Here is an 18,696-nt window from a genome sequence, read left to right as displayed (position 1 = left end):
AGGAAAACAATAAGCAGAAAGAGGAAGAATATCAATCTCACATAACACAATATTTCTCTTAGGAAACAACTTCTAAAAACCCCCATTATGTATATTTTACTAACCAGAATATCTGAGAACAAAATGCAATGGTTTTTCACACTAGAACAATCCCTACATAAGTACGATCTACATCTCCGCCTCATAAGCCAACTCAGGACAACACTTAGCTAGTTTTTCTACCTGCTAAGCCTTCACTCCCTTGCATAATTCTTGAGAGAATTAAACCATATTTAATTGGGAAATCCTTCCTACATAACTACACAATCCAAACATAGGTCCCGAACTGATTGCATGCACCATATGTATATCTCAGAAAATTATACAACTGATAGTACATTGTCCCTGCATTCTAATCTCAACTAGTTCTTCCTCTCAACTGACATGCATGAGTTATTTATGAGTGAATATTCAGTTAACTAGTGTGGTACTGGTGATGCACTAGTGCACTACTCCACTACTATACCTATACTAGTTCCTCCAATAGCTACAACTAGTTTAATTGACTATCACTCAGTTAGACTGAGTTATCTAATTACAACTCAAAAGAACTCAACCTCAGCCCCTAATATTGAGAGATCACTCTACATGACTCTATTTAGACTTCTAACTTTAATTTCCTAAGTCAATTAAGTCAATTTAACTTAATTAACTATTACAAGCTACCATGAGAATATAATTACAATTTTAATTCACAATTTAAGTGAAAGACATATTAGACTGGAATTTCTTGTTGCTATTTTTAACACTCCCTTATCATATACCCTAATCTTGTCTATGTGAAACTCAAATTTACATCTTGACAATGCATTTTTCAAAATATTTTCATCCTTCTCCTCTGTTAGAATGTAGTCCAACAACATTACCCTCCTTTGCATGTAATCTTGAAGATGATGACACCAAATATCAATATCCTTGGACTGATCATGAAAAACTAGATTTTTAGAGAGTTTGATACAACTTTGATTGTCATAGTAAATCATAGTTGGATCCATTTGCTAACCAAACAAGCCAACTAGATTCTTCCTCATAAAGATAACCTCACATGATGCATGACTAGCATCCATGTACTATGCCTTTGTTGAACTAAGTGCAGTTGATCTTTATTTCCTGTTGTAACAAGAAACAACTACTGACCCAATATTGAAGATCACTCTTGATGTACTTTTCCCCTGGTGGATGGACTCCCTTTCCAATCTGCATCGAGGAAGCCTTGAAGCTTCACTCCCTGTATCCATGTGTACCATAAACCATACTGAGTAGTGCGGTATCTCAACAGAATATTGGTCGCATTCCAATAAAACCTAATTGGCATAGCCATCACATGACTAATATGGATAACTAGATATCATTTTTGGGATTCAACTGCGTTAAGTAAGTCATTCAAACGTATGACCATTTCCATGAGAGGTAGTCGTAACTGACTAATTTCTCATGATTTTTGAATAGTTCACTTAGCACTCATTGCATCGGGTGATGCTCACAGGGGTGAAGAAGTGGGATTGAAACTAGTGAAATGTGGAGAACGAATCACATAGCATCAATCATCACTTCCGGGGCTTGCACCCGGTAACCAGGACTTCCCAGGAGGTCACCCATGCCAGAACTCCTCTGGCTCAAGCGCGCTTAACTGTAGAGTTTTTCCCCACAATCAAGCCCACTTAGCTTGCTACCCCATTTGCAAAACCTTAGCAAGTATTGTGCCTCATGAACCATTCAAGTAGAGATCCCTTGATTCTTTTTGAATTTAAGTATGGGGGATTTACGCAGTGCAACCTTAGCAAGTATTGTGCCTCATGAACCATTCAAGTAGAGATCCCTTGACTCTTTTTGAATTTAAGTATGGGGGATTTACGTAGTGCAACCTTAGCAAGTATTGTGCCTCATGAACCATTCAAGTAGAGATCCCTTGACTCTTTTTGAATTTAAGTATGGGGGATTTATGCAGTGCAACCTTAGCAAGTATTGTGCCTCATGAACCATTCAGGTAGAGATCCCTTGACTCCTTTTGAATTTAAGTATGGGGGATTTACGCAGTGCAACCTTAGCAAGTATTGTGCCTCATGAACCATTCAAGTAGAGATCCCTTGACTCTTTTTGAATTTAAGTATGGGGGATTTACGCAGTGCAACCTTAGCAAGTATTGTGCCTCATGAACCATTCAAGTAGAGATCCCTTGACTCTTTTTGAATTTAAGTATGGGGGATTTACGCAGTGCAACCTTAGCAAGTATTGTGCCTCATGAACCATTCCAGTAGAGATCCCTTGACTCTTTTTGAATTTAAGTATGGGGGATTTACGCAGTGCAACCTTAGCAAGTATTGTGCCTCATGAACCATTCAAGTAGAGATCCCTTGACTCTTTTTGAATTTAAGTATGGGGGATTTACGCAGTGCAACCTTAGCAAGTATTGTGCCTCATGAACCATTCAAGTAGAGATCCCTTGACTCTTGTTGAATTTAAGTATGGGGGATTTACGCAGTGCAACCTTAGCAAGTATTGTGCCTCATGAACAATTCAAGTAGAGATCCCTTGACTCTTTTTGAATTTAAGTATGGGGGATTTACGCAGTGCAACCTTAGCAAGTATTGTGCCTCATGAACCATTCAAGTAGAGATCCCTTGACTCTTTTTGAATTTAAGTATGGGGGATTTACGCAGTGCAACCTTAGCAAGTATTGTGCCTCATGAACCATTCAAGTAGAGATCCCTTGACTCTTTTTGAATTTAAGTATGGGGGATTTACGCAGTGCAACCTTAGCAAGTATTGTGCCTCATGAACCATTCAAGTAGAGATCCCTTGACTCTTTTTGAATTTAAGTATGGGGGATTTACGCAGTGCAACCTTAGCAAGTATTGTGCCTCATGAACCATTCAAGTAGAGATCCCTTGACTCTTTTTGAATTTAAGTATGGGGGATTTACGCAGTGCAACCTTAGCAAGTATTGTGCCTCATGAACCATTCAAGTAGAGATCCCTTGTGGGGAAAAACTCCACAGTTAAGCGCGCTTGAGCCAGAGGAGTTCTGGGATGGGTGACCTCCTGGGAAGTCCTGGTTACCGGGTGCAAGCCCCGGAAGTGATGATTGATGCTATGTGATTCGTTCTCCACATTTCACTAGTTTCAATCCCACTTCTTCACCCCTGTGAGCATCACTCGATGCAATGAGTGCTAAGTGAACTATTCAAAAATCATGAGAAATTAGTCAGTTACGACTACCTCTCATGGAAATGGTCATACGTTTGAATGACTTACTTAACGCAGTTGAATCCCAAAAATGATATCTAATATAATGCACTGCGTAAATCCCCCATACTTAAATATGGATAACTACATAACACATGTTCTATCGTGTGTTCACCAAATACATGAGCGAACCCACAAGCTTCCTGTAAATAGTAGCTTCCACTACTTCACTGGAGGTAGTGTCCTCCTTCCTCCAGTTACTTGCTAGAGGAGTCTCCATGGGTTTATTTCTCTCCATGTAGAAACATTTTAGTTTATCATTGGCATACTTTTCCTGAGAGACAAAACATTCCTCATCACTTTGCCATACTTCCATGCCAAGAAAGTAGTGCATGAGCCCCAAGTCCTTCATTTTGAACTCTCTTGCGAGATCCTCTTTGCAAGCCGTAATCAGCTTATCATTACCTATCAGAATCAAATCGTCGACACATAAAACAATAATCAACAATTTACTTTCAATAAGAATATGGTAAAGGTTCACATCTGCTTCACTTTTGGTGAAGCCCAACTTGGTGACGTAGTTATCTATCCTGGTGTACGAAGCATGGGGTGCTTACTTCAGGCCACACAACACTCGTTGGAGTCGGTACACGTGCGACTGTTGGTCAAAGCTCTCAAAACCTTCACGCTACTCAATATAAACCCCTTCCTTAATCATTCGATTAAGGAAGGTCATATTTACATCCATTTGATGTATCTTCCAACCCATCTACAATGATAGTTCCAAAACGGATCTAATTGATGAGTACCTTGCAATAGGAGAAAATGTCTCATCATAATAAAAGCCCGTCAACTTGAGAAAATACTCATGCCACAAACCTGGCCTTATGTTTCTCCACAATACTATCCCTTGCTTGATTTACCTTATAAAGCCATCAGGAACTCACCACTCACTTATTTTTGGCCTTGGGAGCACATCCCAAATAATGTTCTTGATAATGGAGTCATACTCCTCAACCATGGCATCAACCCAAACTAGTTTTTGCACTGGTTCCTCAAAAGAAGATGGCTCTATATCAACACATCCACTCATAAGAGCCATGTATCTAGTGTACCTCTCAGGTGACTTCCACTTCTTGTATTGTGATGTGGGTTCTCCCTCATTCTCTCTTGCATCATGCAATAGCCTATTAGCCTCTATGGTGTGCTTTCTCCCATCTCTGGAAGACTATGCTTGATTAGATGTCTTCACTACTGGATCCTCTACATGTGGTTTCTCCACATCAATCTAAGGTTCCTCCTTAGGAGATAAAATATCCTCAACTGCATGTAGTTAAAGCTCCCTCTTATGGGAACATCTCATGGCCTTTTTTCATCGAATTTTACATCCCTACAAACCACTATCATCCTACTCGCCACGAGGTACACTCAATAGTTATGAGGTGTATCAGTGTACCCAAAAATTATTACCAACTTTGTTGTTGGCTCAAGATTCTTCCATGCATATTTGCTCATGTTCATATATACCAATGATCCAAAAATCCTGAAATGACCCATATCTCGTCTCTTCCTTGGGAAGGCCTCCTCTATTATACTCATCCTAAGAATTTGACGATGGATTTTGTTTTGCAAATAAATAGTTTTGTTTCATGCCTCAACCCACAAGTGTAGTGGTAGGCCATGGCCATGCAACATCACCCGTGTTTTCCCTACAATACTTATGTTATTCCTTTTAGTGGCCCCATTATGTTGTGGGTTATGAGGTGTTGTCAACTCTTATCAAATACCTTATTCCACGTAGAAGTTTTAAAATTCATTCAACACATATGCTCCACCATTATCACTACTAAGAGCTTTAACCTTCTTTCCAATATCTTTCTCGACCAATGCTTTAAATTCACAAAACTTAGTAAAAGTATGATATTTCTTCTGCATGAAAAAGATCCATCATTTACAAGAAAAATTGTCAAAAAAATAACATAATACCTATTCTTGGCCATGGATGCTTTCAAGGTCGGTCCACACACATCTAAATGGAATTGATTGAGAATCACCTGTGCTCAATTGTCTTTGTCGTGAAAGGAATCTTTGGTGAATTTTTCCAAAGTACACCCTTTGCATGTGTCAACTTATTCTAGTGTACCTTTACGAAGACCAGTAGAAATTTTCTACATGACTTTCAAAGCACCATGAAGCAAGTGACCCAAAATCTTGTGGCACAACCCACTGATGTCTCAGCTCTGCACCCTATCTTCTTTCGTGGTTAAGGAAACACAATCTTCTACCTCCAACTTGTACATACCATTCACCCAAATCCTTATCCTCTGTACCTCTCCCATGGCTATGTGACAAAGAAATGCCTTTCCATTACTGAAGATCACATCATAGCCTACATCCTCTTACATGGAAACAACTACCAAGTTCTTCTTGAAACCAAGAACATACATCACATCTCACAAAGTGAGGGGAGCAGTTGACTCCCTATGAAAGTTAAATTTAACAAGCCTGATAGCACTATACCTCCCATCATTAGCCATCTTGATATGAATCTAAACAAAATTCTCCTCCAAGTTACTAAATATCTCCTTGTTAGTAGTCATGTGGAAAGAAGCTCCACTTTCTAGATACCATACACATCATTGATGACACCATACATGAAATGAGGGTAAATTCCAGTTTGAATTGTGATCCAAGAGCCTCACCTACTACTCCTCTTGAGGGCTTCTTCTTGGACTTCTTGATTAGAAAATTTGTAGCAAAATGTACTATATCATGACAATGAAAGCACTTGACTATAGACATGTCCTTCTTCTTGCCTCCATGACAAGAATCTGATTTGGAATGGGATGCCTTCCCTTTCCCTTTCTTTGCATCACCCGCTAAGGCACAATTTTCATCATCATCGGTCTTTGATAATGATCCATCCCTAGTGTTCCTATAAATATCTTCCTATACCAAATCTGACCATAGTCGTTCCCAATGTGGCAGCTTCTCCCTTCCATTGACAGATTCCTAATAACTTCTCCAACTCTTGGGAAGTCCAAGAAGAGCTAGGCTCACCATATCGTCCTCGAAAATAGTAATCCCGACAGTTCCAATATCATCACAATGTTGAGTGAACTTGGTCATGTACTTTGAAATAGGGTCTCCCTTCTCCATTTTGATCGTTCGAAGTTTTTCCTTCAGTGCCAGCTTCTTATTTTCACTGCTCTTCTGAGACAGGTTTTTCAATGCCTTTCACATTGGGTATGGAGTTTTCTTACAATGGAGACTTGAGACAATGTGATCTCAAACTCTCTCAAGGATAATCCACGTCGTCTTTGCCACACATTTTCTCCATTTGACCATATGTTTAGGATATGATTCGAGAGGTTTAGGAATGTCTTGATCAATGAATTCGCTGAGGCCATTGTCTTCCATCACTGCTCCCATCCTATCCTTCCATGCTATGTAATTTGAGATACCTTCCAAGGCATATTGAAGAAAAGCCATAGAAATATATATTGTTGATCCAAAATATGAACTTGAAAATTTATTTTTCACCTGCACAACAAACTCCAAATATCCTCTTCTATACTCTCTTAAGCTTTAATACCATGTTGACATTTACAATAGATTCAATAACTCATGTAGTTTTCTAAACACAAGAAAAGAATCTACTCTACTCTTCTTAGCGAAAACCAAAAATGATCGATGAAAAAAATATGAAGAAAGAGGAAGAATATCAATCGCACATAACACGACATTTCTCTTAGGAAACAACTACTAAAATCCCCGACTATATATATTTCATTAACCATAATATCTGAGAAGAAAATACAATGCTTTCCCACACAATAACAATCCCTGCACAAGTATGATTTAACTTTGTGCCTCACAAGCCAAAAAAGTCCAACACTTAGACAATGCTGCTGCCTACCAAGCCCCTACTTCCTTTCACAATTCCTGAGAGTGTTAACAATATTTAATTGGGAAATCGTTCCTCCATAAATGAATAATCCAAACATAGGTCCTCAACTGATTCCATGCACCATCTTTACACATTGGAATATTATACAACTGATAGTACATTGTCCCTCCACTCTAATCTCAACTGGGTCTTCCTTTGAACTGATATGCATGAGTTATTTATGAGTTAATATTCAGTTAACTATTGTGGTACTAGTGACGCAGTAGTGCACTATTCCATTAATAGACCTCGACTAGTTCCTCCAACAATTACAACTAGTTTATAACTCAGTTAAACTAAGTTATCTAATTTCAACTCAAAAGAACTCAATCTAGCCCGCTAAAATTTAGGGATCACTCTACATGACTTTAGATAGGCTTCCAACTCAAATTTCGTAAGTCAATTAAGTCAATTTAACTTAATTACAATTTTAATTCATAATTTAATTCAAGGAAAAATTAAATTGGAAATTCTTATTGCTATTTTTAATAATTCTAATTCCTATCTTGCAAGGATGGTATAACTGATTTTGTTTCATCAGCAAAATAATTGGTATCAACCTTTTCGCTAGTTTCAACAATGTGTTTCAACAATACTTCATCACCTTTTCCATTAATTTCAAATGGGGAGAGTAACACAACCAATAACAGAGAGTGGGACTATTTAACCACATTGGAAAGAAGAAAAAAATGTTGAAATGGCTAAAGGTTTCCATCAATTCGAAAGGGCGAGACTATTGGTAACATAATGCTGGCATTGGTGTTAACAATGGAGCCAACCTTTTTTTGAAATGATGTCAACCAACTACTGACCAAATTTTATGATGTTTTGGTTAGTTTTTATGTGTTGTTGAGGTATGAAGAGTTCGTGCAGGTGTCTGAGGAAGCATTGAAGAAGTTTTAGTAAATTTGGGTAGAGGAGATTTGAAATCTCCAAGTTTACTAGAGTGATACGATCAGTCCACTGTCACAAAGCAACATTGAGGCAATGTCATCTTCTACACCTTGTATGAAAAGAACACTTACTACAATCTTCCCATGTAGATCCTGCAACACTTTCTTGTAGGTGAATAAAATGAATACCATGAGCACAACCACTTAAATTGCCTAGGATATTAAGTGCAATCAATATTGTTGAACTGATCTATAATATTCCAATTGATTTCATTTTCAATCATGGTATTGATGTTATGTGAATGCATTGATGAGATATCTTTTGTCGTAGTGGAGTTTATCTAGTACAAGTAGTGGAAAGCTTTAAATTCATTTGATTCAGTCACAAAGTTAATGCATTGATTAATATAATAGCTCATATTGTTAAAATACTCCAAAATACATTTATGAATGAGCTAATTCATTGAGGTGGTGGTTGATTTGGTTGATTGGGAAAGTGTTTAGCACTATAGTTAAATATGTAAGTGTTGGACAATGCTAAGGTTGGACATAATGTTCATATGAAGAGATAGTGTGATGAAGGTGTAACTGTATGTCCTATAGTGTGTTTTTAGATGTAATGGTATAGAGATGAAGAGTGACTAGTGTAGCAAAGGATGGCTTGCACATGGAGTGATAGAGAGGTAGAGAGATTGGAACCAAAATCACATGGAGTGATAGAGAGGTAGAGTGATTGTATATACTAGTGCGCATAGATTAGAATTTGAACACTTGTGGAAGAGAAATTTGGTGAAAATAGTGTGCATGGATTTGTAGAGAAATGACATAATGAAAAATTGTAGGATATGTTTTGATTGAGTGTTGGAAAGTGTGTGGGGATTAGAGATTGATGGTGTGACAAGGAATATTTAGAGATATGTGTGATGAGAAATATCAGAGTACATTTGAACAACAATTAGAAGTACTAGTGTTTATGGAAAGAGGAAAATATTGATGGTTGAGTATTGGGTGTGTGTGACTATCAATGTGATTGGAAGGATTGTTGGAGACATGGTAGTGTGGATGTTTGTTATCATTATATGGTTGTGAATTTTATATGGTTTCCATAGTATGTGTGTGCAACATACAACCTTGTATGTCATAATTTGATGTAACATTGTTGTTAGTATTTTTGTATGTTGTATTTACATATTATAGAGAGTTTAGTTAGGTGTTTCTTATATGTAAATTTTAGTGATTTATTGGTTGTTGGTTGTAGATTGATTGATGCTAGGAGTGAAGAACTTGATACTATTAGGGTGTGTAATATAGTTGCAAGAGTAGAGAGGTATATCATTGAGAGAGTGTTGATTGATTGTAAGAGGTCATTTGTATTGTATAGAGCTTTATATTCAGTTGAGTAGAGAGTCTAATTTGGTTTAGTTTGAATATAGGAAAAAATGAGACTCACATTCGTTTGTATATAGATAGAAGTGGATCCTAGTTTGAAAATGAAGGAAAAGAGATCCACAAGAGGTAGAAGTTTGGGGCCTTCAATGTGTGATTTGTGGCCTACTGACAAGTGGTGGCTTCCTTCAGGTTGTGCCCTAAGAAATTTTGATTGTTGGCTAGAAAATTTATTGGGTGTTGGGGCATCCCGCAGGTCCTAGTTTGTAGCAAGTTTGGGCCTTCATAATTGAGTGAGTGGTAGCTTCCATTAGGTAGTGGCTTGGAGTGAGTTTTTTTATCATACAAATAAAAATTTGTGGCTTTCAAACTAGTGATGTCAGTTATTTGATGTAGAAGAATGATTTTAATAATAATAAGAAGAAAAAGAAGAAAAAAGGACATGGTGCTTTTTATCTTGGAAGGGTTTCCACCTTACATTTTGTGTTATTATGTGTCCGTGTGTTGATCTGATACTCTTATGGTTATTTGTATTCCTTCTCATATGATTTATATATATGAATCTACTAATTAACTAACATGTTTCTAGTAAATTAACTCATGATTTTGTTAAATGTTTAGGAAAATGAAAAAGTGATTTGATTCATCCATTAGTACCATATTGATTCACTCACCCTCTAAATATTGTCAAGCTCCAAATATTTTGTATCAGAGTTTGTGACATCATGTAAATTCCTTATGCAAACCATACAAGTCAAGGAAATCTACCAACATTGTATTCAATTGTGGCAACCCTACCAACATGCCACTTTTGTGGCATATAAACATCACATGTAACTTTTCTCTTCCTTTATGTGATTTCTTTAAGTAATGACAATGATGGACCAAAACATGGAAATTTTCAAATCACTGAGCTTCAACTATATCCAATCAAAACTTTATTGGCATGAAACGATGCCATTTATGCCAACTATAGCTAGATCTCACATAACAGTTCTTGAGATCCATTAATTATAAACTCGATTGGATTAATATAGGTCTACCAACATATATAACTTTAAAATTTGTGAGAAGGTTTCACCAAAAATATGGTTACAACTTCTAATGAAAAAAAATTCCTCCCCCATGACTTGAACCAGTGTTACATCAATGAACCTTTTGAAACATATCCAATAAACATTTTCATGTTTTAGTCTTCAAACCAGAACACAAAAAAGAACATACCTCCTAGAATATACATAACTATAACCAAACTTCTTCAATTCATTATGTCTTCAGATTGATTCAATTCACATTATAACTAGTCCATGATCATATGCAATATAAAGTGATATTGTGGTCCCAATATTTGAGAGTTGACCATAGAACCATTGCCACCAAATTTGAATTTTTGGCTCCATCTAGTGATACAATCATTTCCATATGACTGGAATCCTACAATTATTGGTCATCTCTTTGATGATGTCAACATGATGCCATCATGTCATGTGGTAGCCCTTGAGGGGTTCCACATGTCACTCATTTTTGGGCTTTTCATCAGTTAAAAATTACCATTTGTCCCTACCATGTGGCAACATCTCAAGGTTTTGCATCATCATCATCATGTCAGTTGATGACATTTCATGCCACATAGTTTCCACATCACATAACATACCACATCATGCCTTATAAGTTATTCCCACGTGTCTGAGTTGCTACATCACCACTTACTTTGTAATAGAACCACATGTTCATTTTGGGGTCTACGTCATCACTTCCAGGTAGTCAAAGTGCACCACATATTTTCTACTACTTCATTTTTTATCCATTTGTTCATGGTTGGGTCAAATAAAATATGCACACTTTTTAACAATGTTAAAAATTGTGCATGTTTGTGCATTCAAGACTATTGATTTCTTGGTCAGTAGTCAATATTCCTTGAATTTTCACACTTATTAAAAAATTTGGTCTCAAATGTTTTTGACCTCATATTTTAGGTCCTATGTTTAATTCAAATATTTAAATAACCATAGCTTATCATCAAGGAGGAAGTTTTCAAATAAGGATATACCATTAAAAAGGTATCACTGGGATCTACGCAACCATACTATTTATAGGATCATTTGGACATCATAAATCCATCAAAAACTTAAGTAAATTGAAACAAATTTAATGAGATCCTCTAAGAATCCTAACTTTCATACTACTTCATGGAGAGTCCTTTCTCTTCCTTAGGAATCATGAATGATATTGTTATTGCATAAAAAATTCCCTTTGAGATCAATAATATATTGTTGTCATGAATGAAAACACTATGTGAAACAATATCCCCCTTTGTTGTTTATGGAGGCACCATTAGACATTGATGGTCATTGATGTCAATAAATAAATAAAAAACCCCTGGACAAATGGCTTCCATGGTCACTATCAATGCCTGTAATCTCTCCCTAACTCAATTCCTTGCTCAATTAATATCAATGTATAAAATATCTCCCCTTTAACATCAATGGAAAAGGGTTACATATGTCTATTTAAAGTGACATGGTGATGAGTGAACATGATAAGTATATGTCAAATCTCCATAACCTATTCCTGGATGATCCTATGGACCTAACTAAAGCATGCCTCCTTCCTTATACTATGCTGCCATTCTGATAAATTTTCCTCCTAAAACCATTCTTCCAATCTTATACTTCTAAAGTTTTCCCTTGACACCAATGGTGTAATTTTAAAGTCTCTGCTTGCAACCATGCTCCTTCATTGAAAACTACTTGTCATCTCCACATTTTCTAATTCATGATCATTTATTTTAATTGAATTTATCATCATAAAGTCATACTTTTTATTTTCATAGCCCACATATTTTCTTCATTCATATAGTTTCTTCCTTAAGTCTTGATTTGAAAAATTATGGTCTTGAAGACGTTTTCACCATGGGAATAGATCGAAGAAATATGATCTAATTGAGGTACCCATTGACCTATTCTCCATCATCTTACATTGATAAGAATTTCCTCTTTGATGTACCACCTTGAATTGAGTATGTAGTCTCATGTTATATGACCTTCATTGTGACATATTTGGAATTCAACATCAACCTTCAATACTTACAGAAATCTGTAAGGTATTCTCCTAATTTGGTCTACATTTATCCATCTAGGTATTTGATGATATCTTGTATATCTCATAATATCATAGGTCTTGCAATCATGTGCATTGTGGCAAAAATTTTTGCATGAGAAACAATAACCAAAAAACATATTAAGTATCTGGTCTTAGAAGGAGATCTCGACCTTTTGAAGTAACTTCTTGGAGGATCTATTTTCCCTTGTTGATTTTCAACACATGCTTGATTGATTTTTATGGATTATTTGGTGAGGGGACATACTTATTTTCTGATTTTCAATACCTACTTTATTTATGCTTGTGGATTATTCATCATCATTCTAGTTCAGTGTACTTTGATCCTTCCAAGAATTATTTCGAGAGACATGAAAATGTACATGCTTAGCCTGGCTCATCACTTTCCTTGGAACTTCAAGACAGTTGTTTCTAGATGCTATGAATTTATGATCAAGCCTCAGGGAGTGATCTTCATATGATGAGCTTAGGGGACCATGTTTCCTGGATGCCTCACAATTTCCTTGGTAGATGAGAGCTATTTAATAAGTGGAGACTTTTGCATGCTAAGAATGTGATCTAGGGATTCAGTCTCTTTATGAAAATTTGACTTTAGTTGCCCCAATTCTTCTCTTAAGAGAATTTCCTCATATTCTAATATTTCACAAATTTTCTCCTCTTCATTTATCTGTTCAGGAATAAATTCCATTACCCTTTATTATTCCCCTAGTTGAACTTCAATAAAAAAAAATAGTGCCTTCCCTTGGGTTTTTGTCTTGAACTTGTTGCATCAGTTGACCTTTTCTTTTTTTGAGGATCATTATTTATTTTAATTTCTTTATGTCAGGTTATTTTTCTTGAGTAATAAATATTATTTCATCCCTTTCTTCATCAGTCACACTTTCATTTCTTTCACTTTCACTTACGTCTTTTGAATATAATTTTTTCTTCTTATTGACTCTCTTCTTCTTTTGACGCTTGGATTTGAATATTGACTCATTATCACTATCATTAACCTTCACATAAGGAAATTTATATGCTTAAAAACCTACACTTCCTTATGCAAAGTTTTTGAAAGGAATCTTACCTTTGAAAATGTAGGTTCCTCTCTTCAACTTTCAGACAAGTTTATCTTCTTATTCATTGGAATTAGAGTCTCGTTGATATTATTACATTTTCTCTTCTTTGGATGATTTGGATGCTCCTTATTTGACTCCCAATTTATCCTCCTTTATTATTTACTCATATGCTAAGAGATTTCCATGAATTTGATCCATGGACAACTTGTTTATTTTGATTTGGTATTTCCAGACACATCACAACCAAATTTTGTGTCAACATTTCAAGCCAACAAGTGTGGATCATCATTAGGACTAATACTTTGTGATTAAATCATGATGTAAGTGATCTCAAAACCTTTCGAACAAAATAGCTAACCTTGACTTCTTCATTGGTACCTGCAATGTAGTTGACTATATTTTCTACTCAAAGAAAATATGAGGAAATATCTTCATCTTCTTCTATCTTCAAACTTTCAAATTTCCCATAAGAGCTTGCGACGTACCTTCTTTGAAATTTGCATCCCTTTCATAATAAGTCTTGAGCTTATTCCATACGTCATGAGTTGAATTCTATTACATTACTTTGACAAATTGTAATTGTTCCAAGCCACTTAAGATAGTAAGTTTGGCTTGTGCTTTGAATGTGTGGACTTCTCTTTCTGTTGCATCTATTGGAATTGCATTAGGAAATTTATAATGTATTCATAATTGACACAACTCCTTATCCCAAGGATATGAGATATGTCTCCATCCTTATCTTCCAAAATGCATAACTCGACCCATCAAACATAGGAGACTTACCCACTACTCTAGTTGTGGCCATTTTTCTTTGAATTCAACCCTCCTATAGTTATTTGTTCTAAAATTAACCTTCTCTAATTCCACTTGTTTTCTCAAAGGTCACACTAAGACGGGGGTTGAATAAGTGTGAGATCAATTTTACCATTTCAAAACCTTTCACAATTAAACATTCATATAATAATAAATCACAACCATAGGAATCATATCATCAACTAGAACAATCCATCATCAATATTCCATCATATCAATAACATATCAAGAAGACATCACATCATAAAAGACACAAGCTTTTCTGTGGAAACCCATGTAGGAGAAAACCCGAACTCTTCTTCTTCTTTATTTTTAATCCATTACATAGATTCACTGCCTCTGTCCTAATGGAGGAAACCACCACCAAGATATGCAAGTTGCCTCTTGTGGTAGGCCATAACACGATAGAAGAGACAACCTCAAGAAAATGAAAGAAATTACTCATTACATGCTATAATCTAGTTGAGGCACCAACCTCAATGATGAACAAGATCCAACCCACTCTACGTTCCTACCCGATTGAGGCTCGAACATTAGTGGATGAACCCAATTCCCCCTTAAACTCCATGTGAATAGATATTTCATGTCATTTTCAAACTAGATCGATTTCCATCCTTTATAATCACTAAATCATAAGTCAAACTAAAATCTGCAAACACAACCATAACCACTACCATAACTTGCAATCAACACCATTACAATCATTATCATAACCGACCATTGTCATTTTAATCATTGTCATAACTTTTAACCATTTTCACTACAAACAAACAGTCATATCAATCACTTCTATTGGCATCCATGCTACAACCCATACTCTACTTCTACTAGTTCAATAACTTGGTCATACAAATTTCTTCTTGAAACTTGTTTTCATCATGTATCCAAAACCACTGCAACATGTTCATATATCTTAAAAACATAAATTGGACATTCTGATCTTCAGATATTTTCCAACAAGGCATTCCAAGCCTCCAAAACTATTGACCACTAAGCTTTGATCACTACGCTTCTTCTATATTTCAATTTGGACAAATATTGATGCCAAAAACTCATGAAAACCATCCAAAAATATTTATTAAGTGAAATTTTCTATAACTGGCCTCTTTTCAAGTGCACTTTTAAAAAATGGCCCTTTTCCAATGAAAAAGTGACAAAATGTACATCGTCAATTATTTAAGTATTTGAAAAAATGAAATTCTTTGGTGGAAAAGTAAAATTAAATGTAAAATAGTCCAAACCTTTCAAATCGACGAATTGAACTTGTGACCTCAACTTTATAATTGTCAACCATAAATAACTCCACTACATATTTGGACTTGTTATTTCATCGTCTTAATTTCATATTATTGGGTATGCTATATCGCTATAGTGCCCAGGATGTGGAGCACTCCCGTGCAAAGTCATTGTACTAACTATACAAGTCAAGTCAACGTGTCAACATCTTATTCAATTGTGGAGACCCTAGCAAGGTGCCACTCTTGTGGCCTACTAACACAATCCATTAGTTTGATCTTTGCTTACATGTTTTCTATGACTAATGACAATGAATCACACTAGATTGAAATATGGCATTCCTTAAATCAATAAGCTTCAAACATATCCAATGAAAACTTTATTGGCCTAAGATAATGCCATTTATTCCATATATCTGTATGTTTTATAATTGTACTTAGTGTCCATCAATTATAAGATCGATCATATTAATATAGGTCATGCCAACATATAGAACTTTAAAATCCATGACAAGGTGATGACCCTCAATATTACAACAACAATGTTGAAACTCCTGAGGGTTTCAACTTTCACTATCAACTCGGGGTTTGTACAAATATACAAGGTGTCGACATTATATGTGTAGAATTAAATTCATTCTTATTTGGTGTATTTCATGCGACTAAAGAGAAGCGAAAATGTACATAAATCACTTTTCTATCTAGGATACAATAAATTCTAAGAAAAAAAAGTAACAAAAAATAGACCTATGGTAGTTTGTAGGATAGTAAACAATATAAATTAACTCTAATATTTTGGTTGAAAAATAAACGATATGAAATAATCATACTCTATTTGCATAAGAGTACATGACAGGAAATAGAAGAGTAAATGATAGGAAATAAACCTACTCTATTTTGTAGGAAAGTAAATGACAGAAAATAAACCTATGCTAACTGTAGGAAAGGAAAGAAAATGATTTGAAGAATTTTAGAGAAAAATAAATTTTACTCTATGATGCATGATAAATCAAATTACAATTGAAAGAATACATTCAAACAATAAACCCTAATTATATAAAAGAAAGGAAAGTTTTTCTATAAATAATAGCTTAAGTTTTTCTAAAGGGTCTCTGAACTTCAAAACTCCATCTCTAGGGATTGATGTGCATTTTAATGTGCTATGGAATGATATATAGACTTCTTGTACAAATCTAGAGGTGTTTTGATGCAATCTATACACTGCTACAAGAGTCTCATATCTCGCTATAGGGAACAACCGAGAGAAGTTTTAAGTGGCATACTTGTATTTTTACTGATGAATAAGGTTCAGGAGTGTCAAAAGAGAGTGAAGGAGTATTTCCGAGACTCAGGCACTTATTATGGATCGGTTTATGCAACAACAAAAAAAACCTTGAATTTCTTGTAGCTCTACAAAACAAGAATTTAAGCAACATAGAATCCATAAATATATGAACAAAAATTATATAATAACACAATAAGTAGGCTAGTGCATGAGAAAGGCCACTAAATTGCATTAAATAAATATGGCTAAATTCACTAAGTGAAGACGTCGATAAAACTCATAAATAAATTGATTTATCAATCCTGCAGAAGACAATATTGAGAACTTAAATTGCAAAACTATATATATTTCAAATAATGCATGAAAACTAAAAATACAAGAAGGGGCTTTAGAATTTGGTTTCGGCCCTAACCGAACGAGATGTAGGTCCCTGAAAGAAAATCAAACTAGAAATTGAAGAGTTCTTCTCATGAATTAGAAAATAGGCTCATACAAGAAATATCAGAGAAACCTCCATGAAGAGAGGTTTTGTTACCTCCAAATTCTAGAAAATGGGATTTGGTTCCCTATGACCTCGCATCTGCAAGGATGGGTAGTAATTGCTCTAAGTTGGCCAAGTTTAGATCATCATTCAACAAAGCATAGGTCCCATTTTTCTCTCTTGACTAGATTCCTTGTGATCTATATCAAATATTCTCAATATTTTTCACAATAAACACATTAGGCACACAAGATATGGTAATCATCTATAAACCTTCCTAAGAACATTTTAAAGATGAGGTTTAATGTATCTAGGAAAACTTAGATGGTCCTTAATATATATCTAATTGGGAGGCCCACCATAACCCCCTACTAAAATTGTTTCTCATCCTTTGAGCATACCTATTCATCTTTTTTTCTCCACTTTTCTTCATTCATTTCCCGAATGGTTTATCTAACATCCCATGATATGTTTGATATAGCTTCCCTTATCGGATGAAATCTTGTATTTTCCTCAAATTCCCTCCATTTCTTTGTTTCTTCTTCATGCATTTTATTTTCTTGTAGTCCCAATAGAAAAGGAGGTATGAACCTCTGTTTATGCTTAGTGAAGCTTAACTCGGTTTGTTTTAGCGATTTTTTTCTCTAATTTTGGATTTGATGAGTCTATTTTTACCTCTATGTTTTTCTTTATTTCTTCCTATATTGCTACTTTTGTTGCATCTTTATTTTTTTCTTTTGTTTCTTCCTTTGTCTCTATGTGTTCTAACTTTGATTGGGTCACTACTACTACTAGTGTTTAGGGATCCCTATGCAACAAGGAATTTTGTTGTACAGAAGGGATTCAATCTTTTATTTATTTTCAAATATAGGAAAAGAGAAGAATATTAACTAATCATATAATGCAGGTTTTCACCATTTGTCACACACACAAAAAAAATCATACCACCTAATTACTGTACTATTTGAATTAAGACTTTATAATGCAAAAAAAAAGGTATCTTAGAAAACTAAAATATTCTTAACATTTTCTCCAAATGTGAGTGGGAAGCACTGTGACTTATATTTATTTTGAAGGTCATGTTGCATTTTAAGTCACTCTAATATTTTATGGCTATTTTTAGAAAAAAAAATCTTCCTGTAGCAATGTTTTTGTTTCTTGTAGCAGTGCCTATAGGTTTTTGTAGTAGTCTGTCTCTTGTAGTAGTTCATGTAGGATCCTATAGTATCTAATTTATAGGCTGAGAGTTACA

Source organism: Pinus tabuliformis, chromosome X, assembly GCF_031772625.1.
Source record: "Pinus tabuliformis cultivar Carrire ecotype Pingquan chromosome X, CPIR1, whole genome shotgun sequence".
Taxonomy (NCBI): Eukaryota; Viridiplantae; Streptophyta; class Pinopsida; order Pinales; family Pinaceae; genus Pinus; species Pinus tabuliformis.
The sequence above is the reverse complement of the archived record's forward strand: the minus strand, read 5'-3'. Positions refer to the sequence as shown.